Genomic DNA, 15929 nt, shown 5'->3' with positions numbered 1-15929 from the left:
GTAGAAGTAAGGAGTACTGAGCAACATCGAGCATCGAGAAGTATAATACAATATCAGTAAGACATCCTTTGATGTAATTCTGACTTATTTAGTGGCATGTACTTATAAATGTTCTAGTTGCTTTATTAACTATTTTGGAAATTGTTGTAATTGCTTTATTAACTATTTTATAAATGGACGTATTTGATATTTAAATATTATTAAAAAAATTATGTGATATATTATTTTATATTTTATATTATAATTGGAGGAAAAATAAATTTCAAACCACTTTTGAATTGAGAAATATTTTAAGTAAATCATGTGACATCTATAACCTGTATTGGTATACGTATACAGGTCGTAGGTGTTACATTTATAACATCAGAGCTACAGGTTTAGCCGTTTCTGGACAGGAAATGAGTCTAAATATATTTAAGAATGTATAAATGCCACTAGGATGTTAAAATTATACTGGTAATTGTATATATGCTTTGATGCTTATTATGTAGTAAAGTTACTCCTTATTAATTTTAGATGATTTTGATTGTGTTCAGATGTCCGATCATCAAGAGTTAAGTAGGTCCGATGAGAGCGTTACTCCTGCACAGAGTGGGAGTAATGAGGTGAACCAAAATCAACCTCTTGCTCAGCCAAATGTAGAGACAACTAATGTGAATCATAAGAACATGCATGTTCAAGATCGTGGGTTGTTTTTACAAGCTTTGGACAACATTATTAATCGTCGGGCACCAGTATCGGTTCCTAAAGAATTGAGAAAGATGAAAGCACCTGAGTTTCGAGGCAATGCAGATGGTGATCTGATGACTGCTGATTATTGGTTAAATGATGTTAGGAACATGCTAAACAGGATTCCTTGTGATGATCAGGGAAAGCTAGAAGGAATTATGTCTCTGTTGATGGAACAAGCTAGTGTGTGGTGGAATATTGTCGCTGCATGAGTCTCCCCTGATCAGATCACGTGAGACTTCTTTCTAAGTGAATTCAAGGAGAAATATATTGGAGATGTGTTTGTCAATGAAATGATGCAATAATTCCTGAATCTGAAGCAAGCTGGCAGGACAGTCTATGAATATGAATGCAAGTTCCACCGATTGAGTCGATTTGCATCGGAATTCCTCCCGAATGAGAAAATTAGAATTGACATATTTATTTCTAGGTTGGATCCTCAGTACAAAAGGATCCTGGTTTCTCGTTATTTTACTGCTTTTCAGGAAGCCGTAAACAAGGCTAAAGCTATGGAGAAAATTGACCTTGAAGATTTAGAGGCAGAAAAGGCTCAGTTAAGAAAAAGGTTTGGAAGTTCATACTCTGTACCATTTTCCAAATGCAGCAAGGGTCAACAACAGAAAATTTATGTATCCTCAGCATCTTCCCATAAAAAGGGATTTTCTGGAGGAAAGTCCAAGTAGACACAGACAGCTTCAGCAGATACTAAAGGTTCAGGATCTCGTCAGAAACCAGAATGTGAGTATTCTCTGTACCATTTTCCAAATGCAGCAAGGGTCCAACAACAAAATTTATGTATCCTCAGCATCTTCCCATAAAAAGGGATTTTCTGGAGGAAAGTCCAAGTAGACACAGACAGCTTCAGCAGATACTAAAGGTTCAGGATCTCGTCAGAAACCAGAATGTGAGTATTGTGGAAAGAATCATTTTGGTCAGTGTCGGCTCATGGAAGGAAAATGATATCATTGCAAGCAATTTAGACATTATAGAAATAAATGTCCAGAACTTTATCCATACCAGTCCGTAGCAGCACCGTAGCGAGGTGGAAGTAAAAATGGTAGCATACCAGGAACGTCTGAGGTTGCATCTAATCAGGAAAGAAAGACTACTGCCAGAATTTATCATATCAAGAAAGATGATGATCGAGATGCTCCTGAGATTATAGCAGGTACCTTTTACCTTTTTGATGAACCTATTGTTGTGTTGATTGATCCTGGTTCTACTTATTCTTATATTAGTGCAAACCTTGTTAGAGAGAAGAGAATTCCTTTTGAAACTATTTCTAGTGATATGGTGGCAATTAATCCGTTGGGCCATAGTGTGAGGATTAGTCAGATATGTAAAGATTTTCCGATAAAGATACAGGGAGTTGAATTTCTTGCAAAACTGTTGGAATTACCTTTCGAGGAATTTGGAATAATTTTAGGCATGGATTGGTTATCTTCCTATTATGGTTGGGTAGATTGTCGTTTGAAGAGATTGTTCTTAAAGGATGCAAAGGGTTCAGAGATAACATTTATTGGAGAAAGGGTGAATCCTTTATCCAATGTGATTTCAACCTTTACTACTAAGAAATTGTTTTTACAATGGTGTCAAGCAATTTTGGCAAATGTGGTGGATACAATAGCTGCTGAAGTTATATTGGAAGACATTCCAACAGTTCGAGAGTATTCAGAGGTGTTTCCAGATGAGTTACCTGGTTTACCTCCAGATAGAGAGGTGGAGTTTGGTATTGACGTATTTCCAGGTACAACTCCAATTTCGATGGCTCCTTATCGAATGGTCTCGACCGAATTAAGGGAATTAAAAGCTCAATTTCAAGAAATGCTAGATCGAGGATTCATTAGACTAAGTGTTTCACCTTAGGGTGTTCTGATGTTGTTTGTAAAAAAGAAAGATGGATCCATGCTATTATGCATAGATTATCGACAGTTAAACAAGGTGACTATAAAGAACAAGTATCCTCTTCCGAGGATTGATGATTTGTTTGATCAACTTAGAGGAGCAACTATTTTCTCCAAGATTGATCTTCGATCGGGATATCACCAGTTGAAGATTAAAGAGGAAGATATTCCAAAGACAACTTTCAGGACACGGTATGAGCACTATGAGTTCATGGTGATGCCGTTTGGGTTGACTAATTCTCCGGAAAAATTCATGGATTTGATTAACCGAGTCTTTCAACCTTATTTGGATCAGTTTGTGGTGGTATTTATTGATGACATTCTAGTGTATTCGAAAATAGAGAAAGAGTATGACGTTCACCTTTGTATTGTGCTCAAGATTCTTAAAGAGAAAAAGTTATATGTCAAGCTGTCAAAGTGTGAATTTTGGCTGTCTGAAGTTTCTTTTCTTGGTCATGTGGTTTTGGCAGAAGGCATAAGGGTTGATCCTAAGAAAGTTCAAGCTATCGTGGAGTGGAAACCTCCAAAGAATATTACAGAGGTTCGAAGTTTCTTGGGACTTGCAGGTTATTATCGAAGGGTTGTGAAGAATTTTTTGATGATTGCTTCTCCATTGACAAAGCTCTTGAGAAAGGATGTTACATTTATTTGGACTGAAAAGTGCCAAGAAAGTTTTGAAACTCTAAAGAAGATTTTAACGGAAGCACCAGTACTGGTACAACCTGAGTCAGGTAAAGAGTATGTGGTGTATAGTGATACATCTCATAATGGTTTGGGTTGTGTACTTATGCAAGAAGGTAAGGTTGTAGCTTATGCTTACAGAAAATTAAAGACTCACGAGAGAAATTATCCCACACATGATCTTGATTTGGCAGCAGTGGTATTTGCTCTAAAGATTTGGCGCCATTATTTGTATGGTGAGTGGTGCTACATATACACGGATCATAAAAGTCTAAAGTATCTGTTGACTCAAAAAGAGCTAAACTTGAGATATAGAAGATGGATAGAACTTTTAAAGGATTATTATGTGGTTATTGACCACCATCCTAGGAAGGCTAATTTTATAGCTGATGCACTTAGCCGAAAGACTTTTGCAGCTTTGCGAACTTTAGATGCTTGCTTATCTTTAAAGGAAAATGGTGTACTGCTGGCTGAATTAAGGGTAAAGCCGATGCTTATAGATCGGATAAAAGAGTTACAGAATAAAGACGGGAGATGTTTAGAAAAGATGGCACAAGTGGAAAATGGTGAGATTAAAGACTTTGAAGTTAAAGACGATGGTTATCTGTATTATCGAGAAAGAATATGTATTCCTCATGATGATGAATTGAAGAAGGATATTCTTTCTAAGGCACATTATAGTATGTTGACTATGCACCCAGGAGGAAATAAGATGTATCAAGATTTAAAAAGTCGATATTGGTGGCAGGTTATGAAAAGAGCCATTACTGAGTTTGTTGTTACCTGTCTGACATATCAACAAGTAAAAGCTAAGCATCAAGTGCCTTCGGGACTTTTACAACCGATTTCAATACCAGAATGGAAGTGGTAATGAGTCACTATGGATTTTGTTACAGGGCTACCTTTGACACAAGTAAAAAGGATTCCATTTGGGTGATATTTGATCGATTGACTAAATCAACAATTTTATTCCAGTGCGAATGGACTATTCATCCATAGACAGATGGTCAGTCTGAGCGGACTATCTAGATATTGGAAGATATGTTGAGGGCATGTGTGATTAAGTTCGAGGGATCTTGGGAAAAGTATTTGCCTCTAGCAGAATTTTCTTACAATAATAGCTATCAATCTAGCATCAAGATGGCTCCGTACGAAGCTTTATACGAAAGAAAATATCGTACACCATTAAATTGGTTCGAGTTAAAAGATCAGGATTTGGTTTGTCTTGATTTATTGAAATAGGTTGAGGATTAAGTGAGGATAATTCAAGATAATCTCAAGATAGCAGCTTATCGTCAGAAGTCTTATGCATATTTGAAGCGAAAAGAGATTGAATTTCGTAAAGGTGATAAAGTTTTTCTTAAAGTATTACCTTGGAAAAAGATATTGCGCTTTGGGCGCAAAGGAAAATTAAGTCCAAGATTCATTGGACCTTATAAATCTTAAAGAGAGTTGGACCAATGGCGTATCAGCTAGCATTACCTCCAGAATTGGACAAAGTTCACAATGTTTTTCATGTGTCGATGCTTAGAAAGTATCGATCAGATCCTTCACATGTAATTACACCAGAGGAAATTGAGATTCAATCAGATTTATCATACGAAGAAGAGCCAGTAAAGGTTTTAGCACATGAAGTCAAAAAACTAAGAAATAAGACGATTACATCGATAAAAGTTCTTTGGCGGAACCATAAAGTTGAGGAAGCAACTTGGGAACGAGAAGAATATATGAAGAAAAAATTTTCCTCATCTATTTAATTCAGGTATTAGATACGTGGAGAAAATTTGAGGACAAATTTTCTTTAAGGGAGAGGAATTGTAATACCCCAAATTTTGTCTAGTGACTAAAATGTAAGTTTTGAAAGTTTAGTAGCTAAAGTATAAACTTTGAAAAGTTTAGGGACTGAAATTGTAAGTTTTAAAAGTTATATATTTTAGCCTGTAGATGAAAAGTTTGTATTAAAACAGAGATTTTAGTGGGAAATCAGATTTTGTCACAGGAATTGTGTTAAAAGCTATAAAGCAATAAAGTTCGGTATTGAAATAGAATATTCAGATTGAATTGGAATTTTACGAAAATTTGAAGGATGTTATAAAATGGTAGGGCATATTATTTTAATATTTTAGATCATAGAAATTTGGCTCAGAAATGTACAATTTTTCAAATTTAACCGAAACAGTGGAATTTAGTGACTAAAATGCAATTTTTGAAAATTTCATAGAAAATTTTGTAAGTCAAAGTCAAATTGGTTCATCTTTGACTGTGGAAGATGATAAGGTTTATGTAGCTTGGTATTAATGTAAATATCAAGTTCATTAAGGGTAAATTAGGAAATATATTTTAATTTTAAGGGTAAATTAGTAATTTAGCATTTAATGAATTTTTAATTCATTAAATGATAATTAAAGATGAAGAATTATTGAGATATTTCTTCATCTTCATCAGAAGGGACGTGGTTTCTCCCAAAGGTAAGAAAAAAATTTATTTTCCATTTTTGAGCAATTTTCTTAGGATTTTGAGTTATGTCGTAAAATAGAAAATTGTTCTACGTGAAAAACGCTATCATTTGGTACTAATATTGCATGATAATCTTGCTGGTGTTCAAAGATCCCAAATTTTATGGTTTGTGTTCATATAAGGGATCATGAAATTGATGATGAATCTTGATGTTTTTGAGGTAGTATATTCATATTCAAGCTTGTATGATGATTAGAACATGTTCAATCTTCCTAGAAAATTTTCTTTAAGATTCAGCCAAATCATAACTTGGGAAAACTTTTTGTTATGATGAAATATGATTAGGTATTTGATTTTAGAGATAATTTATGTTTTGATGGAAGTTGATTTTCGAATCGAAATCGAGCAAAATAATGAAAAACCTAAATTTGGAATTTTGAACCATTAGGTTTTGGTCTTAAATGATGAGGAAAATTCTGCAAAAGTTATATAAGGGCTGGAAAAAATGTAGGAAGTATGTTACAAGCCTTAGAAAAATTTTAGGATCATTCTATAATTTTGAAAAGTTGAGGGACCAATTTGGTAATTTTAGAAAATTGAAGGGTTGTTGTGTAAGTGTTATATAATTGATGTACTATGCTGAAAATTGCTGTTTGGGAATTGAAATGAGTGTTAGAATGTGAAATTTGATCATTTTGGAAGTTTAGAAAGTTTGGTGATTTTAATGCAAATTTCAAATTGTTTGGGAGTGTTTATTGTAATTATGTTTTTGTATGGGTACTTGGTTGATAATACTTTCAATACTGGAATTTTGTATTGAAAGTTTAAGTGGTAAAATGGTGAAGGACCATTTTATATAAGTTGGAAAAGTTGGTGCCAAAATTAAAAGAATTAATAAGTGTTAAAGTATTTGGTGGTGAATAAGTTTCAAATATGATTATGGAATTTATTTTGGAAATGTATTTCTGTTTGTAAAATACTAACATATGTATCGATATGAATTTATGATTTTGTACAGATCGTGATTGACTTTGTGATCAAAGCAACTAGAAAATAAAAAGGATTAGATTGGAGCATAGTGAAAAATCTTTGGAATTATAAAGTGTCAAGGTGAGTGCAATATATTCATGACATTGTACATAGATGTTTTATACATCATGTACATAGATGTTTTATACATCATCAGGAAGACTTATGATAAGTCTACCTTGCTTTATCAGCATGAAATTTTGACATGAATGTTATTTTGGGTATGAACTGCCCTAATGTTTGTTTCATAGTTATACGTTGCCATGGATATTTTAATTTATGACTAGATGCCCCCAAGTATGTTATTAAGGTTCAGTGGTATTAATGGCATGTCATAGAGTCTAGCAGCTGTGAAAATTTACTTATTACTATTGTGTATAGTGAAGACACATAGTACAAGTTAGGTGGGCAAGACCCGACCTCGGCACTAGAGTGCAATTTATTAGGTGAGCATGGCTCGACCTTAGTGTTATTACGCAATTTTTGACTTCTATACCAGGTTCCTCATAGATTAATAAATTGGGTTATAGTTATTGATTAAATGATTATATTTATAACATGTCATGTTGATTTTGGCAGGTAAGAAAATCTTATGGTATTTGATGATGACATTTAAATTTTATGCATGAAATGATTGTTTATTATTTTTAAATTGCCTCACTAAGTAAATACTTAGCGTGTGATGATTTTCACGTGTAGGTAAACGTTATGAGTAGAAGTAAGGAGTACTGAGCAACATCGAGCATCGAGAAGTATAATACAATATCAGTATATCATCCTTTGATGTAATTCTGACTTATTTAGTGGCATGTACTTATAAATGTTCTAGTTGCTTTATTAACTATTTTGGAAATTATTGTAATGGCTAAACTAAACTATTTTACTCTATTTCATCATGGATGATATTATTTAGTATTACTTTTATAAATGACGTATTTGATATTTAAATATTATAAAAAATTATGTGATTTATTATTTTATATTTTCTATTATAATTGGAAGAAAAATAAATTTTAAGCCACTTTTGAATTGGGAAATATTTTAAGTAAATCATATGACATCTATAACCTGTATTGGTATAAGTATACGTGTCGTAGGTGTTACAATCATAGTCTTTAAGTAACTCGATCCATCTCCTTTGTCTCAAGTTTAGCTCCTTTGAGTTAGCAAATACTTTAAACTTTTATGATTAATGTAAATATAACATCGCTCACCATATAAATAGTGGCGCGATATCTTCAGTGCAAACACCACCGCTGCTAACTCAAGATCATGTGTCGGATAATTCCTCTCATGTGTCTTAAGTTGTCTCGAAGCATAGGCTATTACCTTTCCACCTTGCATCAAAACACATCCCATACCATTATGGGAAGCGTCAATATAGATTGTATAGTCCTTGCCCGATTCTAGTTGTACTAGCATTGGAGCCTCTGTTAGAACCTCCTTAAAGATTCAAAACTCTCTTGACGTTTACCGGACCAAATAAATAGTACATCTTTCCTTAATAGCTTTGTCAATGGGGAGGCAATTATCGAAAAATCCCTTACAAACCTTCGATAATATCCAACCAATCCCAAGAAACTTCGTACTTCAGAAACATTTATTGGAACTTCATAATCTAAAATAACCTTAATCTTCTGAGGATCCACCCGAATCCCCTCTACAGATACCACATGTCCAAGGAATGCAACTTCAAGTAACTAAAACTCACACTTCGACAACTTAGCATAAAGCTTCCTATCTCGAAGTGTCTGAAGAATCACTCGAAGATGGGGCCATGTTCTTCATTCGTCTTTGAATAAACCAATATATCATCAATAAAGACAACAATAAACTGATCGAGGTACGATTGAAATACCTTATTCATAAGATCCATAAACGATATTGGTGCATTCGTTAATCCAAACAGCATTACCATAAACTCATAATGACTATATCGAGTCCTAAAATATGTTTTTGGAATATCCTCTTCTTGTATCTTCAGCTGATGATAGCGAGAGCGCAAATCAATTTTGGAGAACACATAGTAGTGAGTTTCAGGGTGTTTGTCTTAATCGGTGAGCTCCATCAATTTCTCACCTATTATTTACCGACGACAGTTTAATCTTTTGTGAGGTGACGACTTTAATTACCTCCAAAGTGAAAGACCTTTTGGCCACATATGGGAGGAGCTCAGGACAGTTGATAAATTTTGACAAGTAAAGCATTTTTCAGCTCGAACGTGATTGATTTAGAACTGGATGATGTGCGTGACATTCTAAAAATTGTAATAAAACAAACCCAAAAAAGTATCAAGGCCTCCAAGCAATTATTGGTTGAAACAAGCAAGGAACTTTCGCATACAAGTCTGATAATTATTAGTGTCGTACTCGGAGCTGGATCATGCGAGTACTCTCACAAAGGGCTAAGGAGATTTTTATAAATTCTGTTCTCTAAGCCTTGCCTTGTACGCAATGAATTGTTTTTTGTTACCTATGAGTTTATGTCGAGAATTTGAGAGAATTATGGAAAACTTAACATCGCGCTGCTAGCTAAGCAAGGGTGGCATTTATTCACAAATCCGTCTTCTCTTGTAGCGAGATTATTACGGGCGAAGTATTATCATTCAACAGATTTTTAAACTCAAGTTTCGGTGGGACGCCGTCGTATATTTGGCGTAGTATCCGGAGTGCTAAAGGTTTGCTGTTTGGAGAAATACTTTGGAAGTTGGGGACGACAATTCCATTTCGATATGGAATGACTTTTGGCTCTCATTTGATATTCCCATGTTGGTTGAGACAGTAAGGAACGATATAGTGAAACGGGTATGTGATTTAATTGACTCCGATTTACGTATTTGGAACGAAAACTTAGTAATTTCAATGTTTAGCGAAACATAGACGCACATGATATTGGGCATTCCAGGCTCTAGGTTTGAACAGGAAGATTGTCGGGTCTGGTGTGGCGAAAAAACCCAAAAGTACAACGTGCAGTGTGGGTATTGGCTGTTACAGGCGAGTTCGGAGATCCTTTCGGTGGATGAAACAGTTTTTAAACAATTGAGGGCTTATGAATGCCAGTGAAAAATAAAAACAAACATAACCAATATTTTCTAAAACCAAACTAACCCTAAAATTTTGGCAAAAATACATAAAAAGATCTTTGTACTTTAAAAAAAATCAATGGTCCCTCGTATTATTTTTTCTCTCAATGTGGCCCTCCAACCACTGTGACCCTTTGATCAACATTTTTGCATCATTAACCGTTATGGTACTGACATGACAGCTCACGATGTTGATATGGTGGTCCACGGTATTGGCCTGGCAATCCACGGTGGTTGATAACGTGGCGGATAACATGACAGATGAGCTAAATTGCTAACTCAAACATGACAGGTTGATTGTCATGTCAGTACCTTGGGCCACCATGTCAGCATCGTGAATTATCATGTCAGTACCATAACTGTCAAATGATGAAAAACATTGGTTAAAGAGCCATATTGTGTTTGTTTTCTGAGTTGGGGACACATTCAGAGAAAAAAAATACGATGGCACATTGAATTTTTTTAAAAGTACTAGGACATTTGATACTTTTTTGCCAAAATTTTTTGAATTAGGTAAATACAAATTAAATTGCAGGTAAGCATCATCAGTAAAATATATAATTAATAAAAATATAGTTTAGAGTGAGAACATACCCCACCCTCAAGTAATTGTAGATCCGCCACTAAATTGCACATTGTGCCATTGTAAAAAAAAATGAACACAATATTTATGTCAATAGACGGGGCTTAAGAAAATAATATAAGAAATTTAGGGGTATACAATTACAAAATCTCATAGATACAAAATTAGGTCACTAATAAAATAATATCTAAATTATATAAAAATTTAATTGGTACACCCTAAGGGTGTTGAATTAATTGAGTAGTTTATGAGTTGTTCGAATTCAATTCAATAAAAAATGATCAAAGTTCGATTCAGCTCAAACTTGAACTTGACTCGAGACCTTAACGAGTTAAGTCGAGCAAGATTCAACTTGACTTGATAAGTTCGCGAATTGTTCGTTAATTTTTTAGTAGTTATCTTGAAAAATTATTCCATTAAATTATTAATTTACTAATAAATAATATATGTTAAATTATCAATTAATAATTACTATTACTTTATACATTTTAACAAATAATAATAAAGCTATTAAATTATTAATTAATAAATATTAATTTATTAGATTTTACATATAATTAAAAAATAATGTAAAAATTCAGGTGAACTTAATAAATAACGAGTCAAATTCTAGTAATTTTTTTAACTGAACACGAATCATATTAAATTTTATCTAACTTAATGAATAACAATTCGAATTTTAATAATATTTTTTCAAAAATATGAATCAAATACTATTCAACTCGACTAGACTACTAGTTCGATAATCACCCATGGTACACCCTTAATATTATTTCGTTTCATCCGTAAGTCCGTTGGCATTTGACATTGTCTGTGCCTTTCTGATTTTGTGTATTTATCAAGAAAAAAATGTTTAACATATCTCTGACTTTTTTGCCTAATTTGGTAAAAAGACATGGGAGAGGTACCTATATTTTTTGGAAAAAAATAATCTGACTCTCGTATTATTTTTCCCTCGATATAAATCTTTAACTTAAAAAATAAATTCAATGTGGTCCTTTGATCAACATATTTTGTAGTTTGACAGTTACAGTGCTGACGTCGCAGTTCACGGTGTTGACGTGATGATTTATGGTACTGACTTGACAATCTATTTGTCATATTTGAGTTACCAATTTAACCAATATGTCATGTTAACCGACACGTTATCAACCACCATAGACTTCACGTCAACACCGTAGACTGCCACATCAACATCTTAACGGTCAATGATGAAAAAAGTTGGTCAAAAGGCCACACTAGGCTTATTTTATGAGTTGGAGGGTCATATTGAGAGAAAAAATAATACGAGGGTCATATTGATTTTTTTAAAAGAGAATTGGGACCTCTAGCGCTTATTTGTGTAATTTTTATAATTTTGTTATTGTTCTGTAAAGCTAAACTATAGATGAAAAATATAATAATTTTCATGTTATTTTTAAGCATTAAATGTTTAATTTTGATAAAATAATAATTGAAAATGTATTGAGAGTAATTTTTTAGATCCAAAATGATGGTTGGATTTGTTTTTATTAAGCTAAGATGATTACAAAGTAATATATGTTTTAAATATTTTTAATCATTTGACAATAAACGTTCAATCACTCCGCTGAAGACGCTGGTACTCGAATCCATAACCTATAGGAACAATAATAATTCTTTTAACTATTGTAAGTTAATTTGTGATGATTGGAAATTTTAGATAGATGATAATAAAAAAGAGTGAGAGACGTAAAAACCGGGGAAATGAGAATAAAAAAGAAGAAGAAATAGGGGTGAAAAAGAAACCCAAAGCATAATACATACAGATGAAGATATTTTTATAAATATATCGAGTCTGATCAGAGCAAATCATTCTTAAATTTGATTTAATTTAAAGTTATATTTTTAATATTTAACTTGCAAATTATTTTAAAATTGACCTTTTTTTAATAGTAAAAATCAACTCTAATTAGATTGAATTAAGTTGAAATTCAAGCATGAACCAACTTAACCTCAATGGTTAAAGGAATCATTGTTGTTCTTATAGGTCATGGGTTTGAGCACCAACAACTACAGTATGATGATTAAGCATTTATTGTAAAATGATTGAGTATTTAAAACATTTACTACTTTATAAACACATTGGCTTAATAAAAAAAATTGAAATTCAATGAATAAATTCTTTTAATCATCTCTAACCACAATAGTTTAAAAAATATATGTGATGAAAAATTATAATATAATATTTTAATACAAATTTTTTTTTTGATGGATGAATGAGAAATCTTTTGCAAAATAAAATAGAATTATATAAAATTAAGGTATACATTATAATTTTTTTATTAATCTAGGATGATTACAAGTGATAGTATATGTTCTAAAGACTTTCAACTATTTGACAATAAACGTTCAAATATCCTATAATTATTAATGATTGAACATATGACCTTTGAAAATAATAGTCATCTCTTTAACCATTGAAATAACTTGATTTGTGCTATGTTATAAATCTTGAATTTAGATACATAAATTTAATAATGTGTATGCTTTGTTTTGATATATCAGCTATAATGGTCGACCAATTAATTTGTTCTCATTTTCAATATTTATCTGAGTCATTGTTGGTTCTTATTCTAAAAGTTGAAGTTCTAAATTTTCATCATTACTTTGCTGATTTGTGATAAGATAGAGATTTATTTTTGTCACAAAAAATGGCATTTCTATAACTGTTGACGAATTGCATGCAAATGTGTAAAAAAGCCACAGCTGGTGTATAGCTTTGTATTTGCTTAATGTGTCTTGTGGTTTACTTTGTTCTTGAAAGTATATATAATGTTTGACGAGTACATTCCTTGGCTGGCAGATACATTTCAAGGGGTGAAAAGAAAACGTGATAAGAAAAAGAGGCCAGTGGTCTTTTCCATTCTAATGGGTGAAAGTAGAACTGCTCTTCATTTTCATCTTCAATTCTTTCTACATGCTATTACAATTTTGATCATTCTTGAATCTATTGGTTATATATAATTGTAAGTTGCTAATATGACAAGATTTGTTCTTTTAAGATGCTGGAGGTGCAAGGAATGCATCTGCTAGAAGGGAGAATCGGAAAGTGGAAAATAAGGCATCTGCTGGAGGTGCAACCAGATGTTGTTGAACTTTCTGCTACAATTCCTGCTACATCATTTGCCTCTTTGATCAGAGGTCAAGAGAAGTCCACAGCAAATTCTAATGGCTCATCATCTTCTTCCACTTGCACAACTGTGTCTAGTGTCTATTCATCTGCTTCAGATCCTGTGGTGGTGCCAATTGTCACACCACGCTGGTAGGGTGGGTACAATAAAAAGTGAAATTGGACGCCAGAGGGAAGCTGCTGAAATAAACAATATTCTAGGAAACAAACATGTTCCCGATGATATTAATGTATCTAAAACTGAGAAAACAGCCTCTGAGGTTCCTATCTTGATGCATGGAAATAAACACCTGGCAAATCAAAGGCTGCTGAACAAGTTAAGCAGTCCAAACCTATGGAGTCCACCTTGCTGGAAGGTATTACCTCCTTTGTTCGCACTTCCTTTTTTCAAAATTGTAGATTTTTCACTTTGTTCTTGTTTGTGAAACAGTCGTCACATCTGAGGTTGCGACTCTGACCGTTAAAGCTGATCCTCAATTGCTTGCTGATTCAAATGCTTCCAAAGCTCGACATGTTACTTTTCCCACCCACTTCCATGTCTCTGAAAATGGTTTAACTTTTGGAAGCTTTCATGCTAGTTTTGGTCTGGGAACAAAACACAATAATGCCACTAGTGCAGAGATTACCTCTGGATGTCCTGTTGAATCTTTTCTTGGTAGTGATGAGCCTACCAGAGAGCCATCTTCTACGTTGGTAAACATTAGTTTCTGAACTTTATATTTTTTTTTATTATTTCCCTTCAGCTAGAAATGTATCTAATGGTTCAAAATCATTTCATGTATCTCATCAATTAGTTTTGATGTTTGGTGATTTGTTGGTTGTAATTTCTTCTTTAGTTGATCTGGGCCTGATGTTTTGCCATTCAACTGTTCAAGAGTCAAAAGAATAGTTTTTGGTCGTATCTTTTGGTGGGATTAAACATGTTGGATAAATAATATAGTTTATAAATGTGCCTGATTGCCAAGTGTATATAAAGCTAAAGGTTTGGGGACCTCTTAGCTGTATTCCTAGTTATCTAATTACTTCCCTTATCCCCACTATCTTCATCCTTTTTATATGCATGCAATGCACCAATACTTGAACCTGACTGGACTCCTTCAGCAACTGCTGGCTGGTAATCTGTACATGCCGCCTCGAGCAGCTGCACCTGGGGATCAAGTTCCCGCTTCCACAGTTCAAGCTTGGAACTAATGCTGGAAACGCTGCTCACTTCACAATTCCATCAGGCTATGGTCCATTGCCTCCACCTGTTGGTTTCAATGTATCTGTTCCACCAGTGACTCCGGAAGTTCTAGTGGCAAGGAGGATCTTACAGTATCGCAATTGAAAGAAAATCATATATATACAACTGGACCATTGGTTGGTTTTGCTTCCCATTTCCTTTCTATATAAACCTGTCAATTGAGTGGGTTTGGATCAGGTCAATTTGGGTTTTAAAATTTTGGTTAATTTTTTTGTTTAGGCCATTTGGGTTTTCAGGTCATCTAGAGTTCGGGCCATACAGGTTATTTACCTGGGTCATTTTGTGTTGAGTTGGGCGGGTTTGGGTTGTAGACATTTTATGGTGATTGTGGTGCTTTTCATTTAGCTTATATGCATGGTGTAATATTCTATTTTCATAGTGTTTTCATTAGCAATCAAGTTTCTTTTAACACATGCTTTGAATGTATATTGTTTATGCAGAATGAAGGTTCGGTTGTCTGGATGGCTGCACCAGGGCAAGATTTATCCAACTTGCCAGTTAATCCGTTGTACAATGTCTCCTCCCTCCATGGCCAACATCTTCCTTTCTCTCCTGCACAGGCTGGTCATGGTGCCATTGCCGGACTCTATCAATCATCACAAACACTGGCTCCTAATGTTAATACCCTGCTTCAACAGCCCCAAGCCATGGCTGCTGCAACTGCCGAGGCCACGTTCCCTGCATCCGGTGCTTATCAGCAGCCTCAACTCACACAAATCAATAGGAACACTAATTACTGAACCCTTAAAATCTTTCGAATGACCCAACATAGAAATACATAGAGAGGGACTCAGGAACGGGTGAAACTCTGGGCTGTTTTTTGTGGTTGTAAATATTAAAAGCCATCTCAGACATGTCTATGTTGGTCAAATAATGCTATCAGCCGGTGGCTGCATGAAATTCAAAGGTGGGGGGCTGCTTTAAATTTCAAAGTTAGGCAGCCTATTTTATTGAATTTGGGCAAGGGATAATCACCAAATTGAGTCATTGAACTTTAGGGTATTTATAAGATTAATCCTCAAGCTTCAACTATAAATACCCTAGCTCATTTAGTTTCAAAATCATCCCAA

The 15929-nt window shown here is 33.9% G+C and overlaps 1 pseudogene; it reads left to right on the top strand.

Annotated features, from left to right (window-relative positions):
• The first annotated feature begins 14703 nt into the window (after positions 1–14703).
• Positions 14704–15707, top strand: LOC120146200 (annotated as a pseudogene).
• The last annotated feature ends 222 nt before the right edge of the window (positions 15708–15929 follow it).

This window comes from Hibiscus syriacus, unplaced genomic scaffold (genome assembly GCF_006381635.1).
Source record: "Hibiscus syriacus cultivar Baekdansim isolate YM2019G1 unplaced genomic scaffold, ASM638163v2 tig00110903_pilon, whole genome shotgun sequence".
Taxonomy (NCBI): Eukaryota; Viridiplantae; Streptophyta; class Magnoliopsida; order Malvales; family Malvaceae; genus Hibiscus; species Hibiscus syriacus.
Note: the sequence above shows the minus strand (reverse complement) of the source record. Positions and strands in the feature narration are given on the sequence as shown.